This window comes from Melospiza georgiana, chromosome 3 (genome assembly GCF_028018845.1).
Source record: "Melospiza georgiana isolate bMelGeo1 chromosome 3, bMelGeo1.pri, whole genome shotgun sequence".
Classification (NCBI taxonomy): Eukaryota; Metazoa; Chordata; class Aves; order Passeriformes; family Passerellidae; genus Melospiza; species Melospiza georgiana.
This window is the reverse complement of record NC_080432.1, coordinates 10,435,411-10,455,581: the sequence shown is the minus strand read 5'-3', so window position 1 is coordinate 10,455,581 and position 20,171 is coordinate 10,435,411. Positions and strand designations below refer to the sequence as shown.

General features: G+C 37.2%; 1 long non-coding RNA gene across 1 annotated transcript in view; it reads left to right on the top strand.

The window, feature by feature from the left end:
• The window catches only part of LOC131081445 (uncharacterized), a 195,902-nt gene extending 176,136 nt beyond the window's left edge, over window positions 1-19,766 (top strand). Inside the window, exon 5 of the long non-coding RNA XR_009114260.1 lies at window positions 19,270-19,766. This is a non-coding gene — a long non-coding RNA (uncharacterized LOC131081445). The remainder of the gene's footprint in view (window positions 1-19,269) is intronic.
• The last annotated feature ends 405 nt before the right edge of the window (window positions 19,767-20,171 follow it).

The window sequence follows — 20,171 nt, the reverse complement described above, 5'->3', positions numbered from 1 at the left end:
TACATTCTACTGAGAATAATTTATCTAGTCTCTGAGTAGGGATACAATAGATATCCCTGCAGCAGCCATGTGGAATGATTTGCTCTCTCTAGGTATAGGAGTAGACAGAGTTACACAAGAATGAGGAATTCCCATCTGTCAGGTCACTGGACCTTTTCCTCAGGGCAATCCAGCTGCATGACCAGAATAAGAACTGTGTTTATCATAAAAGATAAAAATCCTCCTTCATAAATACTTAAAAGTAAATCCCATTCTTGTTAGATCTTGCTGGAGTGTCTGTGTTTTAGAGGCAGTCTTAATTACGGCACTGACACTGCTGCCCACTGTCACCTGCAGCCCAGAAGTTGTAACCCACCACTGGTGCTCTTTGGGAGCTCTCACCTGTTCCTTCCCAGTCCTCTCAATCCTGTCTCTTCTTCATGAAGGGTCTGTAGGAACAACATTCAGTCCTGCATCTCCTTCTGGCATGGACATCTCTGCTGGCTGTCACCTGCTTCTGAAGATAATGAGGAACCCTTGGCTGATCGGGTTAACTCATAAGTGACTGAGCAAATTGGCTCTGGGGGTTGGGGTTTGAGTTTGGTCAGGGTTGTATCATTTGCTTTACTTTCTTCCCCACTGTCTTTTCTACACTGCATTGAATTGTGACTCTGTAAGATTCTTTAAAGCACAACCCACTAAAGCACTAAAGTAGCACATGGGAAGACTATGACCTTATATTAAGTATATTATATGTGAGATACTCACTTCATGGTGCACTGCAGATTTCACATTCACTCTTTCTAAAGTGAAGTCCATTAATTTTTTTTAAAAATAATGAGAGTTAACAGATGATATCTCCTTCAAAACTGAAATGGGTTCATCTAGTTTTAGAATAAGCAAAATGAAAAGATTTTGTGTTGCTTTCTATGATGCTTATTAAAAAAAAATCCATTTTACCATTTTTACTGAGCCAAAAAGGCAATCTTTATAAATGCAACATTTTGGACTGTGAGTAAACACAGTGAAGAAAAAAGATTATTTCTTGGCAAAAGAAATGTGTGGAAATCACAACACTAAAAATAGCATTTATCTTGATCAATAACTCATGCTTTTAAATTTTTTTCTGAAAAATATTAATAGAGTTCTTTAAATAAAAAGAACCAATGCTTTTTTTCCCTCTTTTGTTGTTGAAGCCCTGTTTGTATTTACATCCAGTCATTTAATGCCCATTAAAGAAGTAATGCTATGTTAATGTAAGGGAAAAAAATCAATGCTACTCAGATCAGTAGCTGTGGGGAAACAGTGCAGCAGCTGGTTTGCAAACAGCAAGCCCACATAGATCAATGAAATTACAAGCTAAATCTGCTGATGCTCACAAACTGCTTCAGCATTGTGATGTCTAACCTTTCTCAAGTTCAAGATCTCTGGCAAGCCAGCAATAGCTAAATGAAGAAAAAAAAAAAGAAAAAAAAGGAAAAAAAAAAGCAAGCATAGAAGAAACAAAGAAAGGACATAATGGGCTGGTGGAGAATTTTAGCATGATATATAATATTCCACTTTTGAAGTTATCAGTGTAACTGCAGGTTTGTAACAGATATAAAAGCCACTGTAATCTCCCAGTGAGCAAAGCTGCCATCTACACACTCTGGAGATTTTCTTCCTTAAGAATGTTCAAATCTGTCACATATTACCTTGAACTGTAACACTGGAGGGCTAGAGAGCACTTCAGTAATGTGGTTGTTAATGTGAATTCTAGAAAATAATTTATCAATGAACAAAAGTACAACTTCTGTCATGTGCCTATGTCTTTTATTTTACGATATGCTTGTAGCTCTTGAAATGGTTTGAATTTTGTTAACTTGTAAATTAAACATGCAGAATATTTGACTTGTTGAATGCAAGATTCATTTGCATATTTTATGCTATTTGTATGGTAAGGGAAGAAGCCCCTTTTACCCCAAGGAAAACAACAGTGGGCTTTATCAGTATCATGTGAATAACATGCCTGTCAAGTGATTATTTTCAGGGCAGTCCTCACCCCATTTGTGCCACTTTTTTAAACACAGAAGCATTTTTCAGGCATTAATCAGCGAGAAGATAGGGGGAACCAATCTCTGAAGGTTGCTATAAAATGGAACACATTTTATAAAGGGAAATAGGTTCATTCCAAGAGCCGAATAAAAGACATCTTGCATTTCCTTCAAATATTGACAGATGTATTTTGTGGGGAACAAAATGTGTACTTGGCAAATATATAATTCTTATTGTCTACTGATGTCCTGTTGCTTTACAAATATTAATTAAATGTCACAGTTTGATTCTGTTCTATTGTATCTGTTTTGTAGGTCGTAAATAAAAAAATATCTAGAGGTTGGAAATTTCTTTTTGGTCTTCCAGCCAGGGAGTAGCAAAACAGAAAATGGAAATCTTTTTACCTGTCTTCTGTTATTATAGGCTTGCATTATTTTACACACCAAGCACATTCAAGAATCAAATCAACAGTGAGGTGAAGTGTGATTACTTCTTGTACTGTCAATTGTTTCTGCTGAAATGACCATTTTTGGATTTGGCTTAAAAGTTGCTTTTCTTGTCTACCTTTCTCAGATACTTCATAGTAAAAAAAATGAAGTAATATTTAAATTTTGAAATGTCACACATCTGTTTCTCTTTTTCTTATAGATATAGATACAGCCATTTTCCTTCCATTATTGATCATTATGTCAATTCATTACTTTATGGTGCTGCTCAGCAGTGCTGATGGCCAGATACTTCCTGCTGGATGTGTAGGGAAGACTGATTGTGACAATAGTTACTAACAAGCTAAAAACTGACTATATACACTAACACTGCTGGTGCTGTGCAGGCACTGGTGGAAATCTCTCCTTCTACTCCACATATTGGTTAGGAATGAGAGAGATGCCCAGCAGAGGAGTTTTTTCTTCCAAGCCTGATCAAAGACCCACGGTGATTGTAAGGAAACACCAGCATTTCCTCACAGGTCATAGATCATCAGCACCTAGGTGTGCTCACATACAGGATAGGACTTCTGAAAGCTTTGTCTTCAGACTTTATTCAGGCCTCTTTATTTGGAGCTTATTGAGAAAACTCTTGTGAAACTGCTGAGATAAAGAGAAGGGTCCTGTTGATGACAGCATGACCAGCATTTCTGCAGAATTCTTTTTCTTTCAATGCAAAATATGAATTTGTGATGAAGACTTTGTGGTCATCATAAGAAAATGAACAAGCTTCTGTAAATCTTGAACATCATAAAGAGTGCATCATTGCAGTGGAGAAACAAAAGGATAATTGTGGGGGGTGCAATTGCATTGTTCAGAGTTTTTTATTATAACAAAAACATCACCATGCTTGGAGAACCCCAGCAATAATTCCTCTTGACTGCAATAAGTACTTTTGAGGAAGAGAAAGCTGATGAGCTGCTGGCTTCCCTGCTGCTAAATTCATCTAACAACCCACTCAGGGTGTTTTCTGCTTTAAAGACCAATAGGAAGTTTATTAAATGGTTGGATGCTCTTCTTTTCAGTATAGCTCAGATCCTGAAACTTTTCTCTTGGTCTGAAAAGTTGGATGCAGTTTGGTTACTGGGCAGCATCAGTTGTGAACATTATTCATTTATCCTATCATGCTGGCCACAGAGTTACATGCAATTTTACAGAAATTTGTGATTGTGGATCTCCCCAATCACCCTGAATGTAAAAGACCTGTGGGGTCTGGTGTTTGGCCATATTCCTACATCTGCACAATGTGATGAGACTTCATCTCTGCAAGGATAGAAATCAAAATCCTGAAATTAGCATCCTGAAGTATCTCAAAACTATGAATGTGAGCTCAGGCCACACCTGAATTTTGAAGCTTATGCTTCCATCTTGGTGATAATTTCTGATGATGATCAAAATGAGAAGAAAGAAATTTAAATCTATTTTTTTAAAAAAGAGAGCATCTCCTTTGAAAAATAGGAATATAGTTGAGCAATCTTTTCCTCAGATCTCTGTTATTGTCTGCAATGTGTATGTACTGAATTGAATCTGGATGAATAAGTGCTATGACAAAAAACAGCTATACTTTTATTGTATCAGAACATTGCTGGAAAGTACAAGCAGAAACCATGAAAAATATTGTTTTGATGAGACAGCTAGGCCTCTAACCTCACAGAGGATATACCCTGGGTGCTCATTTGGAAAGAACAAAATGTTTCGCACCCACTCAGTCATTGCACAGAAAAAATACTTCTTGAGAAATATATTGGTAAAAAATTCATACAGCTTCAATGGAATTACGTATTGAGGAATTAATTGTATTTGTATATGCACTGCAAGATTTTATTTTAGTCAAATACCAGTTTTACTGATAATTTTTGGCTTAAATCCACCCAGAATAGCATCATTCAAGAGACAAGAAAAGCTGCACCAGCTTTTAGAATCTAAGGATCATTTTTTCCTCAACTCTAGAGAACATGTTTCTGCCATTGGTGTATGCCACATGTGCGCAGCTTCTGCAAGGCTCTTCTCATGCTGTTCTGGTTTCGCATCATATTGTGACCCAGCATGGCCAGAACACCTCACAAGCCTCTTCTTTTCAAGTGTTGGCAGATTGCTGAGGGGAGAGGATGGCCTTGCACTTGACATGCAACTGAGAAAAATTTTCCAACTCTTCTCATTCAAAAGCTACTTCAAAAATTTGGCACATCCGTTATATGCCATGAGATGGTCTGTGTCCCCTAATGTGCATCTCTTTCTGATTTACTTCACTGCTGGCAAAAAGCACTTAGAAGACTTTTATTTTCACCAGAACTTAAGGTCTGTGATGGCAGATCCTGGGCACTTTGCACTGGTTTTGGCTGGATAGTGTCCATTTTCTTCACAGCAGCTAGTATGGGCTGTTTTGGGTTTTGGATTTGTGCTGAAAACAGTGTTGTTGGTGCAGGGATGTTTTCATTACTGCTGACCAGTGCTTGCATAGAGTCAAGGTATTTTCTGCTTCTCACCCCAGTCCAACAGGGGTAGAGGGTCACAAAGAGCTGGGAGGGGACACAGCTGGGACAGTTGACCCCACTGACCAAAGAGACATTCCACTCCCTAAGGCATCATGCTCAGCATATAAAGCTGAGGGAAGAAGAAGGAAGGGATGGACATTGAGAGTGATGGTGTTTGTCATCCCAAGTCACTACTAAGTGTAGTGGAGCCCTGATTTCCTGGGAATTGTTGAACACTTGCCTGCCCATGGGAAGCAATGGACAAATTCCTTTTTTGTACTGCTTGTATGCATGGCTTGTGTGCAGAACAGTTTATCCATCAAACTGTTTTCAGCTCAAAACAAGGCTTTTCTTACTTCTATTCTTCTGATCTTCTGATTGTCTCCCCCTCCCTGCTGCAGTGGGAGTGAGTGAGCGGCTGTGTGGGACTTAGTTGACAGGTGCAGTTAGACCACAGCACACCTTCTTTTCCAGAGCAGGATTTTCTACTTACAAAGAGCTGGGTTTACATTTTGTCTCTTTGTCAGTATTCTGCACTTAAAGGCATTGGTTTCTGCTCTTGCACTGGCTCAGTAATCTTGAGTCCACAGTGAATGGGAAAAACAGAAAAACTACAGAAAGGAACAAAGCTGTAGATTTGCTCTGCAGCAAAGGTAATTTGCAGTAAGGGAAACTCATATATAAATACACAGGGGTATAAAAACATTGCCTATACCACATTGACAACAACTGAAAAATAGCATAAGAGCATAAGAGATGTGATGAGTTAAATATATGTTGTGTATTTATAATACTAGGACTCCTTTCTCTGTGTCTGTCTCTGTCTGTCTAGCTGTGCACATCCTGTTTCCCTGAAACTGGAAATTAATGTGTTGGATGGACTGTCTTTGACATTCATTTTCATAATTTCTATGCTTAACAATCCAAACTAACTTTCTAATAATGAAGTTCATGTTAGAAGGAGACAGTGGACTTCCATACATTAGACAACCTACTTTGTGTGCAAGACTAATATTGCTTTACTTTGTTTGTTATAGCACCACTGCTAAATCTGCACTGGTTAGTGGCCTTGTCATCATTGCCATCACAAATTTCAGCTCAGTACAAATTCCATTACAAATTTTAGGGCTTAAAAAACAACTGTTGCTTTTAATCAGTGGTGCTGCTTGATACATGCTTAGCCAGCAAGGAAATAATTTTGCAAATTTTGTGTTTAGGTTGTTTTAGCCATTTAGCTCTTTGATTGTAGATGCCTCAAAAATACAAAACAATGTGGGAAAATGGGAAACAAATGAGGGTTTTTTTGCAAAGCTTGGTTCTGAAAGTGGTTTAATTGTTCTTCAGCCTGCCAGCTCATGTGCAGTTGATGTGTTTTATCCTATTAAAAGGCAGTTACTTTAGAGCAAAAATAGATACTCTAGATTGGAGGCTTTGGGTGTCTCAGCAATGACAATCTCACTGACAACTGTTTCCCCATTGCTAAGATGTCCCTGCATACCTGATGAGGACCAGACCTGGACCTTTTCCAATGCCAAATCTGTCCAGCTTTCTTAATTTCAAACATGTGAATGTTGGCCTTAATACTCAACTTAGCGAAGGACATCCCTGAGCATCTGCTTCCTCTAGAAAATATTCAGCACTGGTTTTTTTCCTCTAACTTTGCCTTAACCTTCAAAAATAGTGACAGACTCCCATCCCTAAGCCAACAGATAGAAGACGTTCACCTTTATTTTACCCTCATCACTAACTCCTCTTCCTCGCGGATGCTTTCATGGGATAATGTTGCCATTATTTCTGCTCAAGGTACATTACAAGCTGTTGCCTTGCTGCTGGCATCTTATTTGGGCTTCAGGATGGCAAAGGTTGTCATGTGGGGCAGCTGGCCAAGTCAGTGCTCCAGGCAAGAAGCCAAGGCTGTCTTCTTTCTAATGTTCCCACTTTCTTTCATCCCTGGAAGATCCCTCTCTTCCTCTCAAACTGATACAGAAAGACTATTAGAGAATTAATCATACCTCAGGTGTCTTGGGGAATATTCTTGATTTTCCTGTCACTAATGTGTGAAAATCTGACACTGGAATTATGCCATATGTCAACCTGTGGCGATATCAGGGAAATATTGACAGCATTTCATTAATGAAATGTTGAGCTTGAATGACCTGTAGGCTGAAAATTGAGGCTACATAAATTTAAAATAGTCTCTCAGCTATCATTTGATCTAGGGTTCCTGCATGAACAAAAGTGTTGTCCCCATGGCCACCAGAAAAAAGTATTATTGCAATAAAATAAGAAAATCTTGCCCAAAGACTAAAACTGAAAAACCTCTCACATTGCTATGATAGAAGGACTTTTAAATTTTATAGTGGCTTTTTCTTTTCTTTTGTAGCCCCGTGATAGTGTTCCCAATAGGATCTGCCTAAATAAACTGAGTGTATGGGTGCATGCCACTGAATTTAAGCTCTTCATTGTGAATTTCTCCATTGATTATGTCATGTGTGTCTTTACACTAAATTCATGGCAGAGTAACCATTATAATCTCAAAATTATTATTACAAAAGAATTGGTTTTCAAAGGCTGTTACTGACAAATTTTACCTGTGTGTCTTCAAAATGTGAGGAAAAGAAGGCATGAAAAGCCAGAATAAGAAGTGCAAATTAAGCAACACAGCAGAAATATTAATTAAAAGAGGTTAATTGGGTTGGGGCAGGGTGGTGGGAAATGCTCTAATCCTCTGCATTACCATGTGGTGTTTTTGTACTTGATCATTGTTGAGGCCAGGAAAAGAAGGGATTGAAAATTGCAGCATGGAGGAGGAAAGAAATGTAATCAACATTTTCATTTCTTATTATTTTGCACAGTCCAATGGGAGGGAGAGAGCTTGGGTAGCCTGCTATAAAAAGAGGAGAGTGTACATAGCACTGGGATCTCCCCAGAGAATGCCAGTCCTGTCTTGTGCAGTAAATTCTTGTGACCAGCCCCACAGGGTAGCTGGAATTGTGAAATAATTAGCATAGCTAGCCCTCAACAGTTAAATAATTTTAGAGATGTTCTTTCTTATTTTTGACCTTTCCTTTGAAATTAATTTCCCTTATTTGCAATTTTTAAGCGTTTTTACCCTGTCTTTGTAAAACAAAGTAAACCCAACCTTTTATTCTCCAATCCTTTTTATTAGTGACCTGATAAATATGACATTTTCCCTAAGGATCAAAAAATAATACTTGAGTGTGCATGATTATTTGTAGACTTCTGTCTCCCAAACAATTTGTGAGTTTGCAGTAACCTACTGTGTCATTTTCCCCCTAAACTACAAAATCCTCAATGTTGAAAGAAAACATTTGGTTCAAGAGTTTTCAAAAACTGCCTCTCTGCAAATAATAGCTAACTACATGTAGACAGTATGAAACACATGACAATAATCTATTGCTGAGATTCAAATCTGAATTAAGACAAGCTTAATTCAAAATTGTATGAAAAAATCCATGTAAAATTTTCAGAAACATAACGATTTGTAGGCAAATATAAGAAATAATGAACCCTCTCAGAAGTCATCCTCTTTTCCTTCAAAAGTATTTTAGTGTTTTCACTTAAATCAATGTTTATGGATCCATAAGACCAACTTTTTAAGTGTAAAAAGTGTTAATATCCTTCATTTCCTTACTTGCAAATTTCTGTTTGAATTTTTAAAATAAAAAGGCCAGAATGGAGGTGGTGGATCTGAACAACCTGGTCTAGTTGAAGGTGTCCCTGCTCACAGATGGGGTGTTGGAAGTTGATGATCTTCAAGGTATCCTTACAACCCAAACCATTCTACAGTTCCATGATTCCACAAAGTTTCTCTGTCAGCTATTAGTATTGCTGGCACATGGCTTTGTTTCAGTTTTTAAAGGTCCCTGGATGACAGCTGGGATGTTCACAGTCTGGACAGTAGGACATTTGCAATTGTGGCTGGAAAGCTAGCAGGGAGAGATTTTATGCAGTTTTTTTCTTGGCAGCCAGTTGTGGGCTTTGTTTGGGTTTTGTTGTTATTGTTGTTTGGGAGTTTTTTGTAGGGAGGGTTGTTTTGTTTGATTTTGGTGAAAGTGGGGCTGTAAAATGATACTTCACTGCCGAGATAATTGCCGTGGATGAATAAAATGTTGGTAATCAGTTCCCCAATACTTAGAAAAGCAAAGTCCCAAACTAAACAGCCACATTAGGAGTAACAATCTAACAGGAACATAACTCACAGCCACTCACAAGAGCTGCCCTGCTATGTCTCAAGATATATGTATATATGAAATTAAGCAGAGAGTGACAACTTAACTTGGATTTTGTTTTCCCTTTCCTCTGTCAAATTTGTTAAGTTTCTCTTAACCCTCCAATGATGCCAACTGGTGTTTTGTCAGCTACAGATTTTGGAGAATGTCATCACATTCTCAAGGATTTTGATTGCCATGGATAAGTGTATTTCTTTGATTTTTCTGGGAAATTATATATTAATAAGCAGGGTATTTTATTTACTTTTTTATGCATATTTAATTTTGTAGCCTATTCATACCTTTAAATTTTGACAGAAAAAGTATAGCAGAGTGTGGGGCCCCCTTAAAGACTGTCAAACTTCTGCCAAACTTTAAAGGTCAAAATCAGCAGTGACACCTACAGTTCAAATGTAATTAGTTGGAGATTTACTGGGATTTTATGGCAATCTCCCAGTAGCTTAGGAGTGACATGATATCCAACCTTATGGGATCCCAGGAGAAGCATAGGTGGATGTGAGGATAAACAATAAAATATACTAGCTAACATGCTGCACCTTTTAGCAAGTCATCAGTCTCCTGCACTGTGCAAGGAACAAGAGAGCATTCAGTATTTTATTTAAAATAAATAACCTGCCAGTCTCTGACATGGCCATCTAGTACGAAGTTGATGTATTTATTTAAAGCTTAGCTCATTCTGTATGTTCTTGGATCATTAAACTGAAGGACTTGTACAGTCGTGATTTTTAATGAAGCATGTTTGAATAATTATGCTAATTTGCAAAGCACTAGAATCAAATCAAGTGATCAAAGTTTTCATGATTACTATCGTGTTTTTGTAACTTCCCCCATCACTGATTTCTGGATAGACTCTAACCCTGGCTGCTTTTTTAAATTTTTTTTTCTTTTGTCATTTATTTAGAAATTGCCACTAATCAATGTAGAAAGTTTAAAAAAATCAAGAAACAATTTTTGTGTTATGTCTCCATAGTGGACTTTGTATGAGTTTGGAAGTAATATAGCTCCAACAGACACCAGCCTAAATACAGTCTACAATCAATACTGTATTCTGCCTTGACAGAAAGCTGAATTTTTATCTGTTAAACGTGTGAGCTTGGGGCAGCTCTGTGTCTGAAGTGGTTTAAATCTGAAATGTGATGTGCTGCAAAGAAAGTTGATTGACATCTTTGTTTATTGAAAAGTATTACATGAACAACAAAACACGGCCAGATACAGAACACTCCATTGCAAAGTGCAGCTGTGTTATTTTTCAATCCTATGTGTTCTGCCCCTTTGATGCCTGTCTGATATAATAAAACTGCAAGGAGCTTCTTTGATTCAATAGTAAAAAATTTGGACAAGTGTGAGATATGGAGATATATTGGTTACTGGGGTTTGGTGAATATCTTTCCAAAAAAAAAAAAGGGAGTTTAAGGTTTAATGCATCTGAAACTTTAAATAAATTAGTATACATTTAATAAGCAAATTGTCTGAGTCTGCTTGAAATATTTTTAAGTATGCATTGTAAGAGGGAGAAAAGAACAATGATGACTAATCTTAAAGCATTAAATATGCAGAATACAGAATTAAGTTACATTTAAATTTCATGTTAGAATAATTATGCTGTTCATTGACATTTTCCCATGTTTTATTAAATCTTTATTATGTCAAGGTAAATAGAGGTTAATTCTGCTGTTATCTCTTCCAGTAAAGTATTATCTTTAATCTTGCATTAATAAAACAGTAGTAAGTTGCACAATGTGGATAATCACCATGGACTAATTTAGACCATTCTAAAACCTTGCCTTTGCAGTACAGTGTAGTTTAAAATAGATGTTACCAGAAAGCATGGAACATAATTTAACTTACAGAAAAAATATGGTTTTCTCCAGGAAATTTATAGCTACATTTCCTTAATATATTGACTTATTGGCAATGTACACTGCAAACTTCCAGCTCTGCTCTTCCTTTCTAGTGTTACTTTAGTTACTGCAAGCTCCTTTGACTTGCCTCTGACACAGCAAAAACTGTTAAGCAGAGGTCTTTGTCTTTAGCACTTTTCTGTAGAGTCCTCACTTTGAGCATTTTTCTGTGGTAAGCATAGAATGCAAAATCTGATGTCTTTGGTTCCTGTGCACCTTTCTTCAGTCCTAGATACCTAAAGGGGTTTACCAAACTGCACTGCACTGTAGTGAGGGCAAGACACTCACTGCAGCATTGCTTATGTGTTCCTGCACGCAGCTCCTGACCCACAAACCTCAGCTGGCTCATCATTCACCCCTAGGCAGAGCTCCAGGCATCTCTGCTGCTTTCTCATGCAGGCAAACTCTTCCTGCTTTCCATCCTAGCCCATCCTTCCTGCTTTCCATCCTAGCCCATCTCTCCTGAAGGTCTGGTGCAGCACCTATTGCAGCACTGCAGTTGTGGAATCTATCCCACAACATCCATGTGATCCCAGTAAATTCCTAGCCCTTCAATTGCATGCACACCTCAAATTTCTTCTCTTTGTTCCTCATGCTGTGGGCTAATGCATGTTTAGATGCACTTTACAAAACTTCTTAGAAAGCCCTATCCCTTAGAAAAACAAGATTTTGCAATTCAGAGTCTCTTTTTGTGAGGAGTTTATTCAACTTAAAGGCATAATACACCTCTTATTGCACTTAAGCTTACATGCTGTGGTGGTTTTGTGGTTTATTTATACTACTATAATTTTATTTGCTATTCTTAGCTTTAATTTTTGTTTTCATCAAACTACAAAATTCCCCATTGAGTTTCGTCAGGTTTGCATAACAAATCAATCCTCACATCCTTCCTGCATGCCACATTTTCATTTTACCAGCTTCTGTGCAAAGCCCTCCTCAGACCCACAAGTAAGTAGATGGTCAGTTACATTTTCTCATGAACTCTATTTCATTATCTGGAGTGTCCATAAAGTTATTATTTTAAAAGCATGAATGTCAATAGATCTGTAAAAGGCATTTACCAAGCAGCTTCAGTGCTGATAGGAAAGAAAGAACTCATTTTGAAAGAGCACTTGAGATCCATGCAGAGAGTGGGATAATTCTGTAGTTGCATGCTAGTACAGCAATATGATCAGAGCACTAGAAGATATTTGCTGCTGCATGCAGAACTAGTTTTCAAGACTTTCTTCCAGTGTGTCTTTTCAAGATAAAACTCAGACGCACCAGAGTGTCTAACCAAATTACTCAACTAAGCATTTAGAGAAGTCCAGAGGATCAAATTACAAATCAAATAGGTTTTGGGGTATTTTTAATAGTATTTCAGTGACATTTTTTTCAGCCCTACCTGTCTACTATGAGTCATTATAGGGTAGGAATATGAAGTCTTATATTCAATGTGGAAATTCTTTGCAATAACAATGAAAGTATGTGAGGCTCGTTAGAACTCAGGCTTATTCACAGACTTGGAGTGCAGACATTGAATGTTGAACCTTTAAATAAAAGTAATATTTTGTTTGTCTGAAATTAACCCTTCCAATACATGAACTCCTACCATTATATTGAGCTGCATTATAGCATTTAAAGAAAAAAGAACACAGAGCTTTTTGAAAGAATCTGGTTGGAGTTTACTGTTTTTGCCGCAGCTTCTGTTTGGCATACAGGCACTGCTCACACCTGAAATTCAAATGCAAACCTCTGAGATTGGAGTCAGCTGAAAAGGAAACAAATATTTGTGTATATCTCTAAGAGGTGTTTTATATGGTCCCACCTTTTCTTTTTCCTTAACTGTGGGATGACCTGAAGCAGGATTTTTCTTTTTGGACATGTTTTGGGAAAAGAGGCATTTCCCTTAGTGTTTTACAAGCTCTGGTGCCAGGGAGGTGGTACACAGAGTCTCAGTACGTACTGAAAGCCCTCTTTAAAGTGGAAATATTCAAAGCGTGCAGGAGTCTCTAAGCGTCTGTTCCAGGGACACATTAATGCATTTGAAAGGATATTAAAGCTTAGCACAGAGAAAAAAAAAGTCCTAGTGGCAAGATGTAAAACTGCTTAACAGAATTACATCCAGAACTTTGTGTATTTGATCTGAAAAAAAATAAATCATCTTACAGTTGCTCACATTAAAGCTGCATGTCGGTTTGGGAGCTTTTAGGATCTTGGACAGGTTTCATTTCTCTGGTTCACGTAAGCTCTCTGTGTATTTGTGCAACTGCTGAACCTGAGAGCATGATTTCTGGTGACCCCATGCACTGTTGAGGATTTGCCTAATGTGCAAATTTAAGACAATCATTATGTATAGTAAAAAATTATTATCCACCTTTACCCCAGTACTCAGTTGCTAATAGCGGTCATGGCTTGATTCAGAATCCTTCTCAGTTTAATGCTTCCAATTAACTTGCATGGTTTTGTGGCTGACTTGATGGCCCAGATAAAGCCTGGGCTCTTCTGAGAGAGATACCAAGCTTCATTTCTGGACTATGGGATAAGGAAAGCCTTGAGCCATGGCTCAGCTCTAACTACTGGTGGATTAGGAATGTCATTCAGACTTGAGTAACTCTAGACTCTTTATAGGAGTCAGATTAAGATATAGAAAAGTGGAACACTGAGGGAGAATTAAGGCATCTTGTGACAAAAGCAGTAGCTTGAGACTTGCTCTGGGTCCAAGTGGTTGGTCTGCAAGGAGATGAAGGAAAGCCCTGGAGGAGGGAAGGTAAAGGCCATGAGTAGCATGTCCCTCTGTTGGCCACTGGTCCTTTGATGACAGAGGCAGACATGATGTTAAAACCTATCCTCTGAGTTAAAGTTGGCTGTGGTGTGAAAATGTAAAAAAAGAAAATAAATTATGACAACCAGAACCTCATACAAAGAATATGCAAAGCAAAGTTCTGTCTTTGGCCTCGTGTTGTCCCGAGCCTCATGATTTAGAGATAACAGTGAAGACAGTGACTAGGGGACAGATGTACTAAAAAAAACCTTAGGATTTTTTTTCCTTAAGCCAAGCAAACAGAGATAGTTTGAAATGGCAATCTCTTGTACTACATGAAATAAATATTACAAATGGAAAGGAAAGAGCAAACTGATTACCCTAATATTAAGAGCATCAAGAGGAATTTATAAATATCTTTGCGTGTTCAGCACCCAGTCCTGCACAGGGCATGTTAATTCTTGTCACAGAATTTGAAATTCATTTAATCAGAACAGAGATGTTTCACACCTGCAAGTGCATCAAGTGGCTAAATTTTACAGTCATTCTCTATGATATGACCTACATATCTCATTACAACACCATGTTCACTACAGGTGCTTCCTACAAGAACATTTGCATGAATAAAAACATGATTACTCTCATATATAGTGAATGTTAAAAAGTGTGCTACATATAGATGCAATATCCATCAGGGGTCTTCATTTATTTTTATTCTTAATTTGGGTTAATATTTAATATCAATGGTTAAAGGACACTTTAACATTTCCACTTTTACACATCCCCCTTTTTTAAGGATGAGTTGATGGTATCTTATGTAAAAGCAGAATACTTTCATTAAAAAGGAAAAAAAATCTAGATAGATGAAAACCAGTTTTAAAACCTCTTTTGTTTTTGAAACCTATATCTACCTAAATGCTTTGGAGTGTTAACCATTTCTGAGTGCTTAATGCTGACTGCTCTAATGATGATTGTTCAGTACCCATACAAATGATTTGGCACCAAGTAATATCTTGTTTGTTTGTGTGAATAAAATCTGAAGGCTGCCACAACATCTAATAAAACTGTTTTCATTTTGAGAGGCATATAGACAGGAATAAAGGGCTGTTAAAACACATAGCATCCAAAAAGAAATTCGCCACAGCCAGTTATGAACATACACGTCTTTTATTCAACTCCTGATAAGTTTTTTGTGCTGTTTATAAAAGTGTGATTCAATGCCTTTTTACATATATTGTAGTATATAGGAATATTTAAAGATGAAATGTATTCTAACTGGTCTTACTGCTGATACATCTTCCTTAAAAATTTTCCAAAAAATAAGTCAGAAGAGAGTAGAGCAGATCAAAGTGTTGAGATCAGTGTATATATGCGCATCAGGACTTTAACACTTTCAAATCTTCCATGCTTCTAGTGAAGAAAACTAGTGTTCTCTCCAAGGTCACCAGTGCCATTTTTAGGGCTAATCAGCAAGGTTTTAATGAAAAACCTTTGTCCTCCTAGTGACTCAGGTTCAAGTCAATCCAACCTCTCCATGTAAGCATTATGCCAGTGATGCAAGACTCTACCCAAATAAATCTGAAGTCAGACAACAAAGTATATACGGCATTGAGGATTTTTTACACACACATGTGTGCATGAAAGTGCATCTACATTTAGATATGTGCACATATATCTATATATTCAACAAAATTATATGCTTCTTACGTGTATTAATATTTAAGATGTTCTCCCACTAAATGGAAGCAACAGCAGCTATTAGTTATTCAGCAATTGAGATTAATGCAGTGTTCTTCTACATTTGGAATAGAGAAGTATAATAATTAGATAGGTGGGAGATTCAGGAATCTCCAGAATGTAGACTAACTACTTGGTGTAGTATACAGAAATTGGATGTAATTGTACACATATATGCTTATCTATTTGTTTTCTTTCCAGAGAGGCAAAGACACTGCAGTCCCCAAAGGATTTTTTCCCTGGTATGTTCAACTATTTTTAGCATTCCTCAGCGGTGCACCAAAAAGGAGAATTATTTTATCTCTGTGGGGGCCTGTGAATTTCATGCAATGTGGGCTTCTGTGAACAGAGTTCAAAATGTATTAGAAAAAACAGGTTAATTTTTACAGTAAGAGGTTGAAATGTTGAACTGCCCTACTGTGGCAGTGTGAAGCATCCCACAGATAACGGTGGGGGATCAAACTCCTAAGAGCTACACAGAATATAATACTATTTACTGTTTTAATTGTAGGCAAGAACTCTATTCCTTTTCTGGAATTTGTAATTCCCTTTAAAGAAGAAATAGGTTAAAACCTCAAAATCTGCTTAACATATTTAATATCCTTAATTTGATGTTTTTACTTTCAGATTTGTTTGTATTCAAAATAGCAGTAATTGGCAGCTGAAGTTGAATCATAGCATCTGGGTTCTAGTCTATTAATGACATCAGTATATTTTTACTGCTTGTAAACATGCCCTCAGATCATCACAAAATGTCAGAGAATTGGAATAACTAGAAAAAGGAGAGAGAATTTATGCTGCCATTGCTCCAAACACTAAATGCAGCATATACTGATGGGGATTGAGTTAGAGACACACTGGCCCAGAGGAAACGCAAGAGCGGGACTTCTTATAATGCTCTTCCTCCTCTTCCACCTTCACTCTGAAATTCATACTAGTAAACAGGAAAAGAAAAAAGACTTTTTACTTACAACTGGTATGTAGACTGAGAAGGAAAAGATGGTTTTAGTCTCAGAAAGGGGAAGACCCCATTCAGAAAATTGGAAGGAACTCTTTCCGCTGTCTTCAGAGGATTTTACTGAATACTACAGGTTTACTACAAGTTTCTGCCAACTGTTTAGTTACTCTGACAATGAATGACATTTAATCCTCTGAGAGTCATACCCTGGGGACTGAAAGATACTATTCTTATAGGGCAGACAAATAAACCTGTTGCTTTGGGACTGTGGGCACTTTACCCCCCAGTATCCTTTTTCAATTTATGAAGAACAGTTGCATTGTAAACCTTGAGGCAAATACATACATCTGTTGAGACCTACACATGTACTCAGCAGAGGTCCTGGCTGGCAATTTAAAGGGGAGCCAGGAAAGCCAAACTAGAAACCCCATAGGTCATGGAGTCCAAATTCCTTGATGGAAAGAAGCAAAGTCCTAGCTCCACATCAGTCTGATACTTCAGACAGCAAAGTCCTTGGGACATCAAAATGTGCAATTACAACCTGGTTTCTAGCAGGCAAGAAGCCAGTGACAAATATTACACATGTAATGATTACTTTGTGTGCTGGCAAATTGCAGGATATATTTATAACTAAATGAGAGATTTGATTCTGAAGTGTCCTGCAAAACTGAAAAGTTCTTTCTTACTTGGTCGAATATTAGTGGGAGGGAGTTTTTTGAAACTCCATTGGGACTCATAATCAGTGTATACTTCCACAGTGTTCTCTTGGTTCTGACTTTTACAGGTGGATGTAATTTGGTAATAGACATGAAGAATCTCAAAAAGAATTGTGAAAACTGACTAGATACCCCAAAATGTGAAAACTCAAAATGCTAAAAGGTTAGTCTTTAGGAAACACTATCAAAGTGTTTCCTAAAGGATATGATATGATGCAAAATAAGCAAAATTCCTGTCTGAATAAGTGTAAGATTTAAGATCAAATATGTTTTAGCCAGACTTCAGCTGGGAAGGGGAAGCTTATATTGGTAATCTGTATAAATTTGCAGCTCTCTTCATTTTGGTACAAACAGAGCACTAGAGACCATGGCCTAGAACTCCAAGTATCGTACAAGACCCTGAAATTTTCCTTTGTACCTGAAATTTCCCCTTGTGGTGCTATTTTTGGAACACTGCAAGTTATTAGACATAATAATAATAATAATAATAATAATAATAATAATAATAATAATAATAAAAAACATCGTTTTATATAAAGGTCTATGGTATGTCACTTTTAGAAACCTTTATGAAATATCATACTTCTATCTGCAACTGGGTACTTAAGAGAGACAGTAGTCATTGCCAGTAATTCCTTAAAAATTATAGCCTACTTTGAAAGATATTTTGAAATAGAGATGTGTAAAACTATGCTTATAAAATCATTACCATTTTCCATCTCCATTTCTTACCTAGAATACATGTTATCATGCTGAAGGGAATCTGCTCCTATGACCTGGGGTTTTGATTGTACTCCCCCTCTAATTATTTGTGGAAAAGGCAGTCAATGATTAATTTTAGTGTAGTTTCCTTCATTCAATGAAAATCTGGCTAAGTTGTCCCTAAAGGAGTATTTAAAAAAATATTTGTAAAAAAAGGCATCTTTTGGACTTGGAACTCACCATCATTTTCACAAAACCATCAGGAGCTGTTAATATATTGATGAACATGTGGTGACAACATTAGCTATAAAATCCCTTTGCGATTTGCTGGGAAAAAAGAGATCTCCAGATTCAAGTAAAACTTACTCTTTTGCTAGCCCAGCATGAGGAATTTCTGATTCCCCACTTGTCTGCTGTGTTTAAATATTATAACTCAAATATGCTTACATAAAAGCTTATTGATTGGAAGAATCACTTGCTTTTTGTGCATTAGTTAACCAGGCTGCTGTTTTGAAATCTGTCCAGGAACCCACAGTGGAACCTTTCCTAATCCATCTGTTTAAGTCTCAAATGGTTTCACTGCTCCAGTCACTTACCAGCACTGCTGGAATGTTAGTGCTTTATGATTAAAGGATATTGTTGTTCTTTTCATCCATCATCCTGGACTTTGCTATTAATAATACAGTCCTTTCTTTATTTCTTCTTTCCTTTTTTCCTTTTCTTTGCTGTTTCCTTAAAAAGCTGCTTAGATTTGCTGTTGTTCTCTGTTTTCCCTTATTCAGATCAGTCATTTACAGCAATGAAGGTAGATGGACAAAAAAATAAATTGCATCAGTTCTTTCTGGAAAATAGGCACTGCCTTGCAGTATTTGAAAAATGAATGGGGAAAAGACAAAAGAAAATTAAGCTAAATATGAGAGAGGAAAAAGATGGAATTGTAATTGGAGACATCAAACTATATGGAGCACTCTGTGACTCCAGAAATATGTATGAATTTTTGCTTCCTACTCATAGTAATGTCTAAATGCATTTTTTTCTGCATGTGCTTGTGATTAAATTCTATTATTGGGAAAAATATGAGATTTAATTTCTATTCAGGTATAGTATAGTATTTGAAAAAGAGCCTACTGTACTTCTCTAAAATAGCTAAGCTGTATTTGGATCTAACTGTTGATCAGTGACATTTCAAACAAAATGAGGAACTTTCTTGGTTTTTCTATCTCTCTCCAAAAGAAACGGGACTTAAATTAAGAAAACAATAAGGATTTCATTTTTTTTCCTTTATAGGTGGATAGGAGTCATGGATGTTAAAGGAGACATTAACCAGGCGGTTGTGAAAGATCTGATGCCAGCTTTGGTCAAAGGGGACGAGTGTCATCCTGAGAGTGCTCCTCTCTGGGACAGGAAGCCGGCGGAGCGAAGCCCTGGGACACTTCATATTCCATCCACAGACCTATAAAGAGATGAAAAATGAGCCTTGTCCAAAGCTCTTACCTCAGCACCCAGTGGCAAAAAGAAAATGTGAGCTCGGGACCAGGTCTCTTTGAAGCTGATTTTTTCTATTTTTTTTTTAAACACTCCAACAGGCCTCTGGTGGTTACAGGTATTGATCGTCAGAAGGTAATCTGTTCAGGTTTGGGGGCATGCCAGACCGAATCCTGCAGTACATTCCTTCCTCTCCAAGGACACTTGAGCTTTTTACTGTCCACACTGGCATGCTTGTCAGCTGTCTGCCTTCTTTGTCTTTACTGCTTTCCCTGTTTGTGGAAAGCATATGATTAAACCTCCCTTATTTAATATATAAAATATTATATATTGCTACTTTTGAATTTTCTGCCAGTGCTGAAGGTTTTTTTACCCCATTTTTAACCCTCATTTTTCTTCTATAATCATTATTTGATTCCCTCTGGCTGCCTGCTACTTATTTGTAGTAGTACCATTCATCCATTGAGACTTTTCCATCTGTCACACAGTTTTGCTTTCTCTCCCCAGAAGCTTTCTTCTCCTACTGTGCCATGCTTGATTCTTTTGGTTTAGTTGCATGTTTGTATGCTCTTTTTAGTATTTTAAAAAATGCTTCAGTGTTCAGAAAAAAATACAACAAGTAGAGGAGCAAAACCCCAACATAGTAAAGAGCAGCTCAAATCCAACACTGAGCACAGAAACAGGATGAGGAGACTGAGATTCCT